Raw genomic sequence first — 11,486 nt, 5'->3', positions numbered from 1 at the left:
TCGTTGAAGTCGTTGAAAAGGTTTCTTGGTCTGAGCGGTATCCGCTTATTAGGGCTTTCAATGCAGCTTCTGGATTGTTTTGGAGATGCAGGTACACATCCGTCTTGTGTGTCATTTGCAATATGGCGCCTTCTCTTGGCGAGATGATGTTCTGCTTCTTGAGGTTTATCAGAAGAGTTGCCAGTTTTGCCCTTATTTCCTTCGAGCTCACATTTTGAATCTCGATGTTGTAGTTGTTCGGTATGTCCAGTTGGTAGACCATGATCGTCGGCTCCCACTCGCTCAGGAACTCCGCAGTCCCAGTCACTGATCCAGGGAAGCTCCTGAGTGCTTCCAGGAGGCGGGGGAGATTGGCTCTCGTCCATATTAGGTATGTTCTCGGGAAGATCTTGAAGCCCTTCATCGTCGTTGGAATGGGTGGGTTCTTCCCACTCATAGTCTGAGTCCTCTTTGTTGATGTCTAGGGTGGTGTGCCACAGGTGGGGTTTGCAAGTATCACAGGTTATATGTTCAGTTTCCCAATATGGACACCACGATATGGGTAAGATTTGCGAAGCTCTTCGCAAATGACTATATAAAACAAGTGAAGACAGACAATCCGCAGTGAACCACAAACTGTGACAACTTCATGCCACGTATTAAAATTCTTCGTAATGATGTTTTCCATGCCCTCGCTGGCCTAAACCCTCGGAAGGCTTATGGACCTGATGGGGTCCCTCCTATTGTTCTCCGAAACTGTGCCTCCGTGCTTGCACCTTGCCTAGTCAAACTCTTTCAGCTCTGTCTGTCAACATCTACCTTTCCTTCTTGCTGGAAGTTTGCCTACATTCAACCCGTTCCTAAAAAGGGTGACCGCTCTAATCCCTCAAACTACCGTCCTATTGCTTTAATTTCCTGCTTATCTAAAGTTTTTTAATCTATCCTCAACAGGAAGATTCTTAAACATCTATCACTTCACAACCTTCTATCTGATCGCCAGTATGGGTTCCGTCAAGGCCGCTCTACTGGTGATCTTCTGGCTTTCCTTACTGAGTCTTGGTCATCCTCTTTTAGAGACTTTGGTGAAACTTTTGCTGTTGCCTTGGACATATCAAAAGCCTTTAATAGAGTCTGGCACAAAGCTTTGATTTCCAAACTACCCTCCTACGGTTTCTATCCTTCTCTCTGTAACTTCATCTCAAGTTTCCTTTCTGACCGTTCTATTGTTGCTGTGGTAGACGGTCACTGTTCTTCTCCTAAATCTATTAACAGTGGTGTTCCTCAGGGTTCTGTCCTGTCACCCACTCTCTTCTTATTATTCATTAATGATCTTCTAAATCAAACTTCTTGTCCTATCCACTCCTATGCTGATGATACCACCCTGCACTTTTCCACGTCTTTTCATAGACGTCCAACCCTTCAGGAGGTAAACATATCACGCAGGGAAGCCACAGAACGCCTGACTTCTGATCTTTCTAAAATTTCTGATTGGGGCAGAGCAAACTTGGTATTGTTCAATGCCTCAAAAACTCAATTCCTCCATCTATCAACTCGACACAATCTTCCAGACAACTATCCCCTCTTCTTCAATGACACTCAACTGTCCCCCTCTTCTACACTGAACATCCTCGGTCTGTCCTTTACTTATAATCTGAACTGGAAACTTCACATCTCATCTCTAGCTAAAACAGCTTCTATGAAGTTAGGTGTTCTGAGACGTCTCCGCCAGTTTCTCTCACCCCCCCAGCTGCTAACTCTGTACAAGGGCCTTATCCGTCCATGTATGGAGTATGCTTCACATGTCTGGGGGGGTTCCACTCATACTGCTCTTCTAGACAGGGTGGAATCAAAAGCTTTTCGTCTCATCAACTCCTCTCCTCTAACTGACTGTCTTCAGCCCCTCTCTCACCGCCGCAATGTTGCATATCTAGCTGTCTTCTACCGCTATTTTCATGCCAACTGCTCTTCTGATCTTGCTAACTGCATGCCTCCCCTCCTTCCGCGGCCTCGCTGCACAAGACTTTCTTCTTTCTCTCACCCCTATTCTGTCCACCTCTCTAACGCAAGAGTTAACCAGTATTCTCAATCATTCATCCCTTTCTCTGGTAAACTCTGGAACTCCTTGCCTGCTTCTGTATTTCCACCTTCCTATGACTTGAATTCCTTCAAGAGGGAGGTTTCAAGACACTTATCCACCAATTTTTGACCACTGTTTTGACCCTTTTAAGGGACTGGCATTTCAGTGGGCCTTTTTTTTATTAGATTTTTGTTGCCCTTGGCCAGTATCCTTCCTACATAAAAAAAAAAAAAAAAAAAATATATATATATATATATATATATATATATATATATATATATATATATATATATATATATATATATATATATATATATATATATATATATATATATATATATATATATATATATGAGAGAGAGAGAGAGAGAGAGAGAGAGAGAGAGAGAGAGAGAGAGAGAGAGAGAGAGAGAGAGAGAGAGAGAGAGATAAACAGGTGCGAAGGGAGACAGAAGACTGTTCATCTGATAATTGGCGGACGAACTGTCAGAATTCCAGAATCTGCCACACCTTGAACGGATTTCCTGCTCTGAAGAGCAAGAAGTCCGTTCAAGGTGGGGCAAGTATGGTGGTTTACCTCTAGCCATGCTGCTAAATCAACCTTCATACATGGACGTCTCTCTTTTCTTTTCCATCCGTGTGCTATGTGAAAGTGATATTTTATGTATTATGTATATAGTAAAGGAAGCTACATAGTACAATGAGTGTCAATGTTTAGAATCATAACTACGATTTGTATAAATTCTAAGACGTGAGCCTGTGTTTTGTTGTCCCTTCCTCCTCTCAGTAGTATGCTGAGTTCAGACAGGTGCCGTGTGTGTGTGCCTCACTCCCACTAGCCAAACTGGCCCGACCGTGACAACAGTGGTGGATTCTTGTTGTGTACACTTGTAAGGGTCGATTGATAGTACCTCTTGGATCTGAAGCCGTTTATTGAGTGACTGAACATATCAATACAGATTGCTAAACATATAGGTAATACTATCAACCCTATACAAATTATGATAGTATTATCTAATGTTACAAACAATACTAATATGAAATGCAACATGATTTAATTGGAATACAATACCGTAACTGACTTTTGAGCTTGATTGGTGACTGATGTGTCAAGGGGCGGTGTCTGTCCTCTGCTGTGGCTGGAAATAGGAAACGGAAGGTGCCTGTGTCCACCAGAAACTCGCGGCAAGATAAGACGTCTGTGACGAAAAAACCCAAGGCCAGGGAATGGAGCGCATTGATATTTCCAGGTTTGAGATCTGAAGAGGCCACCGCCGTGGTCAGTGGCGGCCTTGTTAGAATTTTTTTTCTCCACTGGCAACCTGGGATGTATTTGTGAGCTTCAGTCCTGAACTTGTAATAGTAGTAGCACAGTTCATGGGATAGTTTTAGATCGGACATTCATGGTCTTCTTTCGTGGGTTTGGTCGTTGGGCAGCCATCTTCGACCAGTGGGTCTTGCACCGTTGGTGTTGGAGATGCCCTCAACTAAGGCAGGGCAAATGGTGTCTTGGATGCAAGATGCTCTTGCAGCATTGATCAGATTGTCTGCTTTCTTTATGAGGTCTTCCATATGACTGCTGTCGGCTTCGTGAAGGGCGGCTCTCACAGATGGGGGAAGACGTTGCTGCCACAGCTCTTGGAACAAATCTACCCTCTGAAGTTTGCCAGATGTAGGCTAGGCAGTGTAACGAGAGTTTGCATCTCGTTCCATACTGCGTGTGCTGTGGTGTTTCTCAGTGGCATTTGTGGGAGATTCAGATGTTGTTCTAGGGTGCTGACGGAGAGTGTAAATTCTTGCAGAAGACCTCTTTGTCCTGGTTGTCTAACCGGACAGCGATGCGTGAAAAAATCTCCTCAGGAATGGTCTCCAGTATGTAGTCGGCCTTGGTTACAGGACCTGTGACTTTCCTCAGTCGGAACTGGATCATGGCTTGCTGGAACCATGTGGCAGCCTCCTTGGAGCAGAAGGGTGGCAGCTTCACTGTGACATGATGAATATCTGGTTCTGCAGAGATCTGCTTGGTGTCTTCCATCTTTGAGTGGCTAGTTCAGAGTCCGCTTCGGTGCGACGTGGTGAATGGCTGGTCTTGCATGCAGAGTCCTGGTCGATGTCTTGAGTGGTTGAGTGGGTAGGTCTGAGTACAGGAGTCACCAACTGTAAACGTCGATTGATAGTGCTTCTGGAATCCGACGCAGTTTTAATAATAATAAAGAGAATAAGATGGGGAGGGGGGAAGTAGGGATAGTGGGAAGAATAGGCGGTGATTAGAAGGGAATTATAGTAGGAGAAATAGTCACTGGGGCTTGACCCAGGCGCAATTTGAATTTTTGGTTTTGTTATCAGGGAGGACGTACCAATGGAAACAAGATATGCTTATGTTAAGTGGCAAGGGAGACAAGGTCCTCATCAGGGGGAGCAGGAGAGACAGCCACCAACCAAGCAAGCCAAGCCCAACACAGCCGCAGCCAAGGACGCCGCCCACGCACCCAAGCCTCGGGGCCAAATCCCGCACAAGCTCGAGGGCCAGACTATCCAGAACCTGCAACATCAAGATGTGAAAGATAAGTGAAGGACAGTCAGAGTAGAAAGTGTTTCTTTTTTGTGCTTTTATTGGTTCAAAGAAGGACAGAGGAAGAAGAACATCCATATAGCGGAGGGACCTACAGTTTTATGTGGGTTCCGAACCACAGATAGTAGTGGAGTGGTTTGGTGATGGCAGGGATCTTTATTGTATGATGTAATGTGATGGGTGAAAAAAGCGGTGTCGGTCCTTTCTGGTTGTGGAGGGAAGCCTCGGTCTTCTGGTTCGTCCTGCAAAAAGGCCAACCAGCTAAAGAAAAGAAAAATACAAAAAATTGTCAATTTAATGAGGTGTGGTATTATATGCATGGTGGAGGGTGAAAGTGAGGATGGTTTGTGATAGTGATTGATGTGATGGTAGGATGTGCATTGACGGAGGCTCGAAAGACTACCTCACCGCAGCGAGGGGTCAGATCTGCCGCCATCTGTTGCACACGGTAAGTGGTGAGGGGTGAATGGGGATTCCTGTATGGATGCTTCCAGGGCCCTGCTCCACCATCTCTTGACTACCTTCCTGCGCAGCACTTGCCGCACCCAACTACCTCTGTGGGGGGGTGGTGAGGTGGCTTGCACTGAATGGTGTAGTTACCATCCCCGTCTTCAGTACTGGCCACTCCATAACTGACATGGGGTGGTACCACTACCAGTACGTCATGCCAACAGCCGGGGGCCCCATTGCCGTGACATCAGTGGGAGGAGTGCTGTTCATGCTGTCCCTGTCTCTCTGGAAGTGGTCAGGTGCCCCCTTGAAACCTAGGCTGCGAGGCGAAAAAAATAATGCATAAAAAACAAAAATATGAATACAAAGCCAGAAGACAAAAAAAAAAAAAAAATGAAAAAAAACACTAAGTGTTTGCACATGAGCCCACTCCCTCGGTCAGAGGCATGGGATGTTAATGTTAGTGTTTTTGTCACATCTCTTTCCCAGGAGCCGTCTGGTGCCTCCTTAAAACCTAGGCTACGAGACAGAAAAATAATGCATAAAAACAAAAATATGAATACAAAGCCATAAGGCAAAAAATGTGAAAAAACCACATGGTGTTGGCACACGGGCCCACCCACATAAACGAGAGAACAATGATGATGCCACTCAGACACCATCAGTGGTATAGAGAGAGAGACAGTGGAAGAGAGAAAGGAGGAGTCCATTATTTGAAAATAGGTTCAGGAGGCACAGTGGGAGGGTCAAAGAGGTTGGAGTAGGCAGGTGACAGAAAGCTGGCGGGAGGTTGGTTATGAAATTGTATGTGATCGTGTGTCTGTCGGAGAAGGACCTTAGTTGTTTCTCGATTCTGTTGTGTATGTTAAGGGGGGGGGATGTTGGACTCCTCGTGGATGGAAAGAGAGTCGAACAATTTCGTCCCAAGAACGAAACGAATTGCTCGATTTTGAACCCTCTGAACTTTAGAGAGGTTAGAGGGAACAGAAAGAGAGAGGGCAAGAGGGCAGTAAGTTAAAAGAGGGAGAATGAAAGCTTTGTAAAGGCGAAGTTTTGTTTTTGTATTGCTGTCGCGAAATCTTTCCAGGTTGCTCAGGGTCTTGACAGCTGTGGCTGCTTTTTTATTTATATGTATATTGAAATTGAGGTGCTTATCAATGGTGAGGCCAAGCACTTTGTTGTTGTTACTGATGGGGATTGGGGTGGGGACTGGAACAATTCTGTTCAGTGAAATTTGACGGGGCTGACTTCTTTTAATGTTGAAATAGGTGACTTTTGATTTTTCGGAATGAGTGAGAATTCACCATTTCATCTCCCATAGGCTAGTCGCCGTCATTTCCCGTTGGATTTTGTCGGTGAGGAGATCTAACGACCTGGCACAGGACAATTACATTACATCGTCAGCGTATTGAATAGTTAGTGAGTCATTGTGGACTGGGGAGGGCAGGTCAGCTGTATGCATGTTGAAAAGGGTGGAGCTTTGTGGAACTCCAGCCTGAGCGGTAAAAAATGTCGAAAAGTTACCCTGGTGGCGGATTCTTGTCTGTCTCTCTTCCAGAAGACTACACAAGATGCGTTGCGTTAGAAAAGGAAGGTTGAAATTATTAAAACATTTTGTATTTTAAACCGGTGTGCCAAACGGTGTCAAATGCTTTTTTGATATCTTTTGTTATGAGGGCTGTCTTGTAATATGGCTTGTTGAAATTTAGGTAGGCTACTATGCTGATAAGGGCGTCCTTGGTTGAGGCGTTCCTCCGGAAACCGAACTGCTGTGGCGCCAGCAGTTCGTTACCTTCGAGGAACGCTCTCAATCTTAAATTGATTAGATGCTCAAAGGTTTTTCTAATAATTTCAAGGAAGCTTATGGAGCAATAGTTTTCTAGTAAGTGAGAGTTTTTGCCGAGCTTGGCAATAAGGGTGATGTATGAAGTTTTGAAAGCCTTTGGGAAGTATCCAGAGGCAAGGCAAGCGTTGAAAATTTTTGTCAGGCTTGATATGATTTCTGGGGGAAGGCTCCGCACCATCGGCCAGGTGATTCCTGAGGGGCCAGGGGCTCAGCGCAGAGTGTGTCTGAGCAACTTGGCGAGATCCTCCTCCTCAATGGGTGTGATGAGAGGGTGCTGGGGGTCTAGGCATGTTAAGTGTATAATGTTATGTGGTAGTGTGTTTGCTAGGTTTCGGCGCACAAGATCGGTGATGTGGAGTATATGGGCAATACTGGGCTCATGGGGAGGGAAAGGGTGTGGTTGGAAAGTGTTACGCCAGTGAGTATGGAAGGTGTTGGTGACTTGATCTGGGTTGGTGACTCGATCACCATTCACTAGGAGGTGCTCGAATCTTTCCTGCTGGCATCCCTTCAGCTTGTGCACCATGTGCCAGAACTGAGTAGGATTGCTGCAGCGGGCTCTGTCCATACGGGAGACTAGATTCCTCCAGTGAGCGCTTTGATCATCCTGTAGGCTATTTAGTATGTGTGTGCGTAGGATGCAGAGGTCTCTGTAGATAGGTATGTGGTTGTGCATGTTTTGTAGAAAGCGTGTTCTGTAGCACACTAGTAGTCGTTGTGTCTGAAGTCTATGTGAATTTTATGTTGTTTCTTTGGTATGTTTCTGTTGGCTGATGTCAGAATGTTGTTGTGTAGCGTCTCTAGGGCACTGTCTATTTCTGTATAGGGTTGGCCTTCGAGCTGTGTTGGTTGGTGTAGATCTGTGAGTGTTTCCTTGAATCTCTCCCAATCGGCGGAGCGGTAGTCGGGGACAGGTGGGGATGGGATGGATATGGGGTTGGAGGATATTTTTAGGATTAGGGGAACGTGATCTGAACCACAGAGGGGTCCGTGGGAGATGTGGTGGTGGAAAGGTAGGGATTGTCCATTGTAGAGGATGAGATCCGGCCTGCCATTCCCATTGTGGGTATAGCAGGTAAGAAAGTCAGGTCCAAGGAAACGGAGGTGTTTCAGTTGTGTAAGTTGCAGGAGTTCGTGTCCGTGTTGGTTGTTCTTGGAGTATCAGAATGCTGTGTGACTGGCATTGAGATCTGCCAGTATGTAGATTGGTATATTTGTGTGGTTGAAGAGATTGTTGAGGCAGGCGAGTGGGAGCCCAGTATCTGCTGTATGTTGTGGCGATAAGAAATTGCCCGTGTTGTGTTTCGAAGTGGGCTGAAGGCCAGTCAGTTATGTGTATGTGTTTGATGGTACATTTGACCATGACAGCTACGCCTTCACAGCACGTACTTGCCGTGTAACGCGTCTTGTATCCGTAAAGTTTGATGGGTTTTAAGCAGTGTTGCCACTCGAGATTTCCGGAAATCACTAAACACATACTTGATTTTTCACAAGATTGAAAAAAATTCCCAAGTTTCAGATATTTGATGATAATTTGCTTAATTAACATACAAAATTAGTTTTTACTCACCAATGATGATGCTATTGAAGAAAAAATTGCATGGAGAGGTCATCATCATCACTGTCAGCATCCCCTGAATGTAGAGTTGCTAGATTCATCTTTTCTTTCATCTCCTTCCACCGACTCTCATATCGCTGGTGGCACTTCCCGCTTTTTACGTCATTAATTAGTGATTTTGGCGGCTCCCAGTTATAGCATGGGACGTCTTGCCTTGAGATGGATTGCTTTGCAAGGATGCGATTAGCAGCTGTTGCGAAGTGAAGTCTGTTTGTCTGGTTTGTTTTAATCATATTGAGATGGGAAAATATTCTTTATACTGAGGCTGATGAGTGAGGCAATGCGAGAAGACTGCACATGAATTGTGATAGGAGGCCAAATTTGCACACATCATTACCATCTTTCACTTTTTTTAGTTCACTCCAAAAGGTTGTTGCTTGCTTACTCATTTTTTCTAAGGTTGATCTTGTATACAGCAAGTCCCTCCACTGATCTTGTAGTTTATCTAGATCTTCTTTCACAAGCATTGGAAAGTGCACTGCCAGCTTTGATATAGATTTCATATTTCTTTGTGGGGACAAGGTTCACTGGGTTCCAAGGCTCTTAGTAAGGCAAGGACACTTTGCTTTTCAAAAGTAAATCTTTTCCTTATCTGTCCACATAGTTCGGCCAGGAAGACTTTAGTCACTTCGAAATCGTTTTTCACCCTCTCCAAGAGGTTCTGAGGTTAGCAGAGCTTCACATCTTCCTCCGAGATCAATCTCCTCGAGAGTTTTGTGATTTCCAGGGTTGTGAGGACTAATGTCACCTAGTTTTTGTAACTGCACCACTTCATCCTGAACAAACATGCCCAACAAACTCCTATACTCATCTGTTATTGTTGAAAAAAGGGTGGATAATCTGGTGCTCTGACTGAAACTCCAGGTTTATCCTATCCACTTTCTGTAGGACGTAATTAAGGAAGACCAGCATATGCTTAGTTCCAAGAGAATTCATTGTGTTAAGAATCTGTCCAGCACCATCAATCTTGTCAGTTTTTGCTTCTGCTTGAAAGAAAAGCTTAAGCACTTCCCATTATTCTAAAATTCTGGTTATGATTTTTCCTAGTGATAGCCAGCGAGTTTCAGACAATTTCAGCATTTTATGTTTAGGTGCCTGTACAACTTCTTGCAGTAAATGAAAGTCGTGCTGACGCTTGCTACTTCTTGCAAAATAGCAACAAATATCCTTCATAAGGGATTCAAACCTTGAGGGCAAACAGGCAGAAGCACGACTAGCACATAAGACAAAGGAATGACTTACACAGCCAATGATAAACACATCAGGAACATCCTTCCTTAACAACGGCTGAAAACCATTATTTCTTCCAAGCATGGTGGAACAATTATCACTCGCAAAGCTGATGATATTCCTCAGAGGAATCTCTTTGCTTTCCAGCAGTTCCTTCACACACTTGTACAGCCCTGAGGCACTTGCATCATCCACTTCAACTACGTCTAGTAGTGCATCTGTTACTCTGCATTTCTTTTCATCATAATAGAGCACCATCACTGCTAGCACCTGAGAAACAGAAACGTCTGTACTCTCATCTATTATGACTACGAGGGAAAAGTTACTGCCCCTGCAGATGGCGGCTACACTCTCTCGTTCCTCCCAAGCAATGCCTTCTTGAAGCACATGAGGTTTTTTTAATTTTTTTTTTCAGTCATGTCACGTGCAAATTCACGGTCCGGAAACATTTTCTATATAGTTTCCACTAAATGATCCGCCTGTGCGAAAGGTACACTATGTTCAGCTATGTATCCTGAGTAAAACCTCAGCCATTGACACCTTGTCATGAGAATCACCTTCAGGTAGTTTTCTTAGAAAACTCTGAATTTTAACATTTTGTTTCTTTGATGAAAAATTTTTCAAGTGTTTGGAGGAGTCTTTGTGACTTAGAAGCGATGCTTTGTTACAGCTTTTCAGCTTGCAGTCGCAAACACTGCACAGTGCTGCAAATTCGTCACTAGGATCAGGCTTGAGCCAGTCCTCCAGCTCATCGACTTTCAGCCACTCCTTATTAAAACTTTGGCGATACCAGAGTCTTTTTTTTCTTTCCTGGTGAAGAAACAACTACTTGGGCCATCGGAATCCATGTCTCTTCGCTTGTTTTGTGTACATTTAAAAGAAACACTTGAACACAACACTTAAAGGCACTAATCCTAGATTCCTGGGCCAGGCAGCGATGAGTGACGCAAGAGACTGAGTGCGCGGGACGGGCCAGCCGGATTGTCATACCTGTAGGGGGTCGCGTACGTGTACTGAACGTGACGGGGACAGGAATCACAGGACAGCCAGGGTTGTCAGCTCTGATTTTGGAATCTGGACAGCAAGGTGTCGTAATTGATTACAATAATAATAATAATAATAATAATAATAATAATATTAATAACATTAATAACAATATTATTAATACCATCACTATTAAGATTACTTTTAATATGACAATAAGATGTAATTATTACCGATCGTAGTAGTGGTAAATGTAACATTATGCTACAGCCTTGACGGCCTGATTTGTACTGTGGAACTCATCAAAATTCACAATATTTCTCAATTTCCCCAAAATAAAACAAGTTCACAAGGTTTTACTCAAATTCCCAAGATCTTATGTGAAAATTCTCGAGGAGTGGCAACACTGATTTCAAGAGGTGAGCCTGTTTGAGTGGCTGAACATATTAATACAGATTGCTGAACATGTAGATAATACTATCACAAATTACGATAGTGTTATTTAATGTTACAAGCAATATGGAATACAACATGATTTAATTGAAACACAATACCATACCTGACTTTTGAATTTAATCGCATGTATTGTAATATGTGAAATAGTATTAATAAGATTTTGTAGTATTTGTTTTAGTTACCAATGAAACTGTTCCGTGTTCTTTGAGAACCACGTTATACTTAAGGGGTAATTAAGACAACCTTACACCCTGACCGTCCTGGTCTGCTGCAG

The 11,486-nt window shown here is 43.9% G+C and overlaps 1 pseudogene; it reads right to left on the bottom strand.

The window, feature by feature from the left end:
* Positions 1 to 2,987: 2,987 nt before the first annotated feature.
* LOC135116024 (uncharacterized) lies at positions 2,988 to 4,091 on the bottom strand (annotated as a pseudogene).
* Between the last annotated feature and the right edge of the window lie 7,395 nt (positions 4,092 to 11,486).

The sequence above is a fragment of the Scylla paramamosain genome, chromosome 30, assembly GCF_035594125.1.
Source record: "Scylla paramamosain isolate STU-SP2022 chromosome 30, ASM3559412v1, whole genome shotgun sequence".
In the NCBI taxonomy this organism is placed as follows: domain Eukaryota; kingdom Metazoa; phylum Arthropoda; class Malacostraca; order Decapoda; family Portunidae; genus Scylla; species Scylla paramamosain.
This window is presented reverse-complemented; position numbering and strand designations above follow the sequence as displayed.